Source organism: Pteropus vampyrus, unplaced genomic scaffold (assembly GCF_000151845.1).
Source record: "Pteropus vampyrus isolate Shadow unplaced genomic scaffold, Pvam_2.0 Scaffold129, whole genome shotgun sequence".
NCBI classification, from domain to species: domain Eukaryota; kingdom Metazoa; phylum Chordata; class Mammalia; order Chiroptera; family Pteropodidae; genus Pteropus; species Pteropus vampyrus.
The window spans coordinates 4,958,371-4,964,370 of NW_011888910.1; positions in this window are offsets into that span (position 1 = coordinate 4,958,371).

Here is a 6,000-nt window from a genome sequence, read left to right on the forward strand (position 1 = left end):
CTTCTTTGCAATGTGACTTTTTCCCTGTCAATCAAGAGCTGGAGTCTATTTCTTTACCTCTTGGATCTGGGCTTAGCTACCTGACTTGCTTTTGCTAATGGAACATTAACAAATATGATGCAAGCCAGGGTAGGAAAAGTGCTTGTGAACGGGGGCTCGCTCTCTCCTGACACTAGGGACCCTTTTGCCACCAAAAGAATAACAATGATTAACCTGATGGACAATGAAAGACACATTGTTAGGCTGTTGTCCCAGCTAACAGACATCAAGCTAACTGCCAGACATAACAGCGAATCTCTCACTAGATCAACCACCAGACATGTGAGTGAAGTCACCTTAGAATCGCAAGCCCCAAATGAACTGGCCCATACTCAGGCAACCCTTAAATTTGGGATTAATAATACATGATTTGTCTTAATTCACTAAATTTTGAGTTAGTCTGTCATGCAGCAAAAGACAGCAGATATAATCATTATTATTACATCATTCTTCTTGAAATGATCTTATACCCCAGAACATCCCTGCAAATATCTTGCTTCTTATGCCTGGCTGCCAGCATTCTAAGAGATGAGTCGAAGCCTGGAGTTTTCAGCATTTATCACGTAAATATTTACTTAATCCCCTGAATAAATTAGAGCAAACTATGAAGTTTTAGAGGGCACAAAGTATCCTAGAAGCCTCTCCTCACTTTTGACAAGTGCAAGTTTAGGGGTTCCCCAAAACACCCTGTTTCAATAATTTGCCAGAATGACTCAATGCACTGAAAGCTGTTATGGTTATGGTTTATTACAGGTAAAAGATACAGAATAGAATCAGCCAAAGGAGGGGGCACATGAGGAGGAGTCCCAGAAGAGTCCAAATACAGAGATTCCAGTTGTCCTCACTCCATGGAGTGATGGACAATGTTAACTCCTAGCATCAATGCGAGACAACAAACACAGAGGCCTGTCAACCCAGGAAGTTCACTTGCACCTGTGATGTCCAGTGTTTTATTGGGGCTTGACCACATACTGCCCACAGAGCCAACCTTTTGTCTCCAGCCCCTCTTGAAGGCTGAGCTGATACCTTTACTATCTAGCTCCTGGGAGATCTGAACTGATAGCATGTGGCCCAGAGCCCCTATCATAAATCACGTTGATAGACTGTCGGATGTGCAAAGCCCCCAAGCAAACAAAGACACTCTTATTAGGCAGGACGGGGGCTTAGAAATCACCTGGCAGGAGCTGAGGGCAAGGGCTAGACCTGTCTTTGGCAAACATTAATTTCTCACTCCACAGGTCATTCCCTGGCTTTTCGCCAAGACTCTTACAACAAAGCAATCATCTCTGTCTGGGTATCTATGTTTAATTTAGCATTTATTAGACAGAGCAATAGGAAACAACTAATCAATTCATCCTATAAAAAAGCCATTACATATATTTGCATGCTTTTGTACTAAGTTGACTCTTCCCCGCTTGATCTGCTACTATTTGTTCCTTATGATAAACTCATACAGAACTATTTTGCACAAAGATTAGCTGATAGTTAGTTAAATCCAGTTTTTCTCCAAGCGAGTCATTTTATTACACATGGAAGAGGATTTAACTTAATTTTTCAATGTGTCTGATTATCAGTATCAGTATTACCATAAGACCTGTTTACATAAGGTGGTTGAATCTCACCAACAAGGCCATATCACGGTATGGCAACCTGAAAAATAAGAGTCACATACTGCCACATTACCAGAGCCCCACTGAGTCATTAACAATTACTTCAAGCCATCATCATATCCGTTGATGTCTCCCTGAGTGATGCTGCTCAGTTATGCAGGTGTCCATTCAACCTGGTCAGGTTCCCAAAGCAAGAGCGGTCTTAGCAATATATGGTGAATCCATTTTTTTCAGTCATGTGGTAAAATTGGGCTAAGAGACAATATCATCTCCGAATCTCTGAATCTCTCTTGAGGCACATAAATATCGGATTTCCCTCACTGTGTAAACCATATATTCATTCCTTTATCTTTAGCTACCATTACTCCTTATCCACATTTATCATTTTATTTTTACCAAACTTTTACATATTTGTTTGGAAAGGATATTAGGTTTGGCTACTCTGCTGGTCTAGATTGCCAACAGCAAGACTAGTCTAGCAAATGCCTCCCACTCAATCCACTCCAGTCATATAGGGTAGGGTTTCATAGGTACAGAATTTGTGGGCTTTCTTTACCACTAGGAAATATAGTTGCATTCACTGTTGACCCCAATTTGACCAGATGAGATAAAAGAACAACACAGTCCATCACGCCCTTATGAATTCTGATATAAAGTTAGTGATAGTTTCTTGCTTACAGATTATCCCTGCTACTGGCACCTGTGGTTGTTGTCCTTGTCCTGGGACTACTGCATCAGGTAGGAAAAAAAAAAGTTGAGGGATGTGGAAAGGAATTTTAGAGTAATAGCATTCCCTTCCACCATTCCCCAGATCCCACAGAGGAGTGGAAGAATCTACCCGGGGGGAACTCCATTGGCGCCCTTCATGTTGAGTGTGAGCACACACTCACGAAGATGTGTGAGCCAGCCCATCATGCCTTAATTATTAACTATTCCAAGTATCTATCAAATTATTTCTCAGGATAAAAGTGTGTTTTGAAGAAATGTGACTTGGTGGTCCAAATGGGTACAACATCTTTTATTTCTGTCCTTTTATAGTATTTTGAACATTTGCCTCTACCATCAGGTATGTAAAATCCAATTCAGAGTAAGTGTCTATTACCAGCAGGATACATTTGTAGCCTCCAGGGGCTACCGACATCAGCTCAACTTGACAGTTATGTCCAGGGCCTTCCCCCAGAGACTCTGTCTTTCTTCTGTCTTTCTTGTAGGCAGACTGTACAGTGGCATTTTGTGTCTCATAGAGTGCAAGAGGAATGAGTCTAGATTCAGCTCATTTCTGCTTTGCTATAATACCCACATATCCACTGATTTCATGAACCTAAAGATAGCTATTTGCCAATTCCAACCACTTCCTGATCCCAGAAAGGGGTTCTTTTCATGGGCATCAACAAGTCCTACTTTAATGTACCCCTGAAATTCCCAGAGTAATTTCCATAGGACTGTGCCCCATGTGGGCATCCCTTTAATAGACCAGTTTTTCCATTGCTCATCTGCTTGACCTTCTGGCCAGGCCATTGGCCACCAACCACGAGTCAGTAAAAATCCAAACGTACATAGAGGCAAAGAGCATGCATTCCAGTTCCCTGAGCTGATTTGTCTTTACCCTCTTAAATCAAAGTGCCAGCTTTCCAAAGAGGATGCTGTCTGTTCACTTTGGAAATGCCATCCACAAACTGAGCACCTCTTACTTGGTCAATAGAGAGTTGTTTATAGGGCAACCTCAAGGAGCCATAGGGTCCAGCAGAGCCTCAAGTGAGTCTTAAGCCAGTATAGTGGAAAAAGAGGCTCCCTGCTCATGAGTACCTCCTCCCTGTATTCCTTAGACACCATTTCCTGTATAAACCATTTCCATTTCATCATGCAACTCTTCTGAAAGCTCTCCTCTGCATGAGAGCACTTCTCTGACATCACCTAAGATGTTATGGGTATTTCAAGTTCAGGATTATTTTATATCCTTCAGTCATAGGGGCAGTTTTAATTAATGTCCAATAGCTGGCTAGCAATTGTCTTCTAAATGGAAATTTTCTGGAATTTTCAAATGGAAATCCCAGTGGTCATTGCTGGGTAGCACCCACAGCCTTTTGCCATAAGCCCCAGTCTACACCCCACACAGGGTTATTGTGCAGATTGTCTTTGCCATCACCCTAGACAAATTAACAACCTGTGTGGGCTCAGGAAATCTTACTGATGCCCATTTGGCTGTCTGATCAATAATGGCTGAAAGGTGGCTTTACATGCCTTCTATTTTATAATACTAGATAGGTAAAGCATTCCCCAATTAGATACAATATCCATTCCCATAATGCAATGGTAAAGGAGATACAATCACTTCAGATCACATAGTCTGTTCAACAGTATTATTCCAAACTTTCACCTTAATCCCACCAATGATTTCATTCCCATATCCTTTCAGTATAACCGTAGGCCCTGTTAGGACTTCACCAATAAGCTTTGACATCTTGGTGCATGGGGCTCCCACATCAAGGAGCCCCAGAACATCTCTCCTCTACTCCTGACCATTTTACCCACTCATGTGTACATGCTCTTGGGTCCCTACCTTGGTATTGGGCCAAGGGGCCTAGGCCCTTTTATCAGTCCTTATCTTGATGAGATTGTGGGACTATCACCACAGGCAATTTCAGGTCAGGTTTCTCATTGTGATCTTTGCCTTCTAGCTTTTAAAATTCCTCTAAACTTGAGTGAATAGAGCAGATTTGTTTCAGGCCTTTCGATGTGGGGGCCCAGCAGAGGCTCCCACCAGTTCCTCTAACTTCTGATAGTGCTACAGTAAGACCTTTATTTTTATCCCATCAATGTCTACTTTGTATATCCAATAATAACTGTTTAAAGATTTCTACCCTAATGGATAGGTCTCTTGACTCTTCCCATTGTCTTTCCTCCACTGTCTTGCAAATCTTAGCTATCTGTGGCTTCAGCTTAACTATTCCCTTTGATGGCAGCCCTGAGATAGCTCAGAACAGCCTGAATCCAAGCTTGGCTCAGCCTCAAGATCCTTTCCAACACTCTACATTTCATTTTGGTTATTACAGATAACGACAACCAAAGGATTGATATTAGCTAGTTTCTTGTTACTTTATGTTTCCTTATGCATCCAGTGAGCCAAATCCTCAGGAGCTGGATCTATCATTTCTAAATTCCTTTGATAATTTTTACCTCCAATAACTAATTGCAGCACAGCTCCAGCTCTGTACCATAGGTGACCTTATAGCCACCCAAAAATTAAAGGTTCAACATCCCCCACCCTTTCATTCTTCTTTTTCTTGAACCATATGTTCCAGTGAGTCAGGGTTAGGTTAGTGAATCACACTTCTGACAGCCACTGTGAAGCATTTAGGACAACTGTGAAGTTAGAGGGAACATTCTCTAAGACCATCCTTACTTCTCACACCAACTACAAGGTCAATGATCTCCAAGATCACCTGATCACCCTCAAGTTTGACAATTCACTGGAAGAACTCACAGAACTTATTGAAAGATGTTATACTTACAGCTACAGTTTTGTTGTTGTTGTTGTTGTTGTTGTTTTTACAGGGAAAGGATACAAATTAAAATTAGCCAAGAAAGCATAAGGCAGAGTCCAGAGGAATATCAAACACAGAATTTCTGTTTTCTTCCTATGGAGTCAAGAGACATTAGCTGCATCAATGTGTCACAATGTTCATGGAATAATGCCAACCAGGGAAGTTCACCTGAGCCTCAATGTTCAGAGTTTTTACTGTGTTTTGGGTATATGGATGTCCTAGCCTATACATCTAAACTCCATCGGCCCCCCTCTCCACACACAGTCTCCCCTGAATCCTAGAGGTACAAACTGCAGGAATGGCCTGCCCTTAGAGAGAGAAATATTCATGCACTAGAAGTGGGCTTAGAGGGATGAAAGCATTGAGTGGATATGACCTCTTGGTTCTACAGATGTCTCCCAGGGGAAGGCGCATAGCCAAAAAAGGAAAAGGCATGCCTTCAGTTGGAATAGATTCTAGTATTTAGCTAATCTTATTAGACCTTATCAAATCTTTAACTAGATGGCCTTAGTGTATCACCATAACTGTATTATTACCCCTGATTTCAGTTTACCAAGCACCAGATAATCCAAAAGGTCTATGAAAACACGTTGTATCTACAAGCCCAGGTGAAGAATCTCAGCCACAGAAAGAGGCTTTGACCTTCCTTCTTTGCTAGGTTCTTAAGAGGCCTTGGAACAGGAGGCTAAAGGATTGAGAGGACTCTCAAAGGCTTGACTGCTGCAGTGGATCACACGTAAGACACTATTTGTGTGTGCCTGGAGCTCCTGCTGTGTGGGCCACTCAGAAAGTCTGTTAGAATCCCA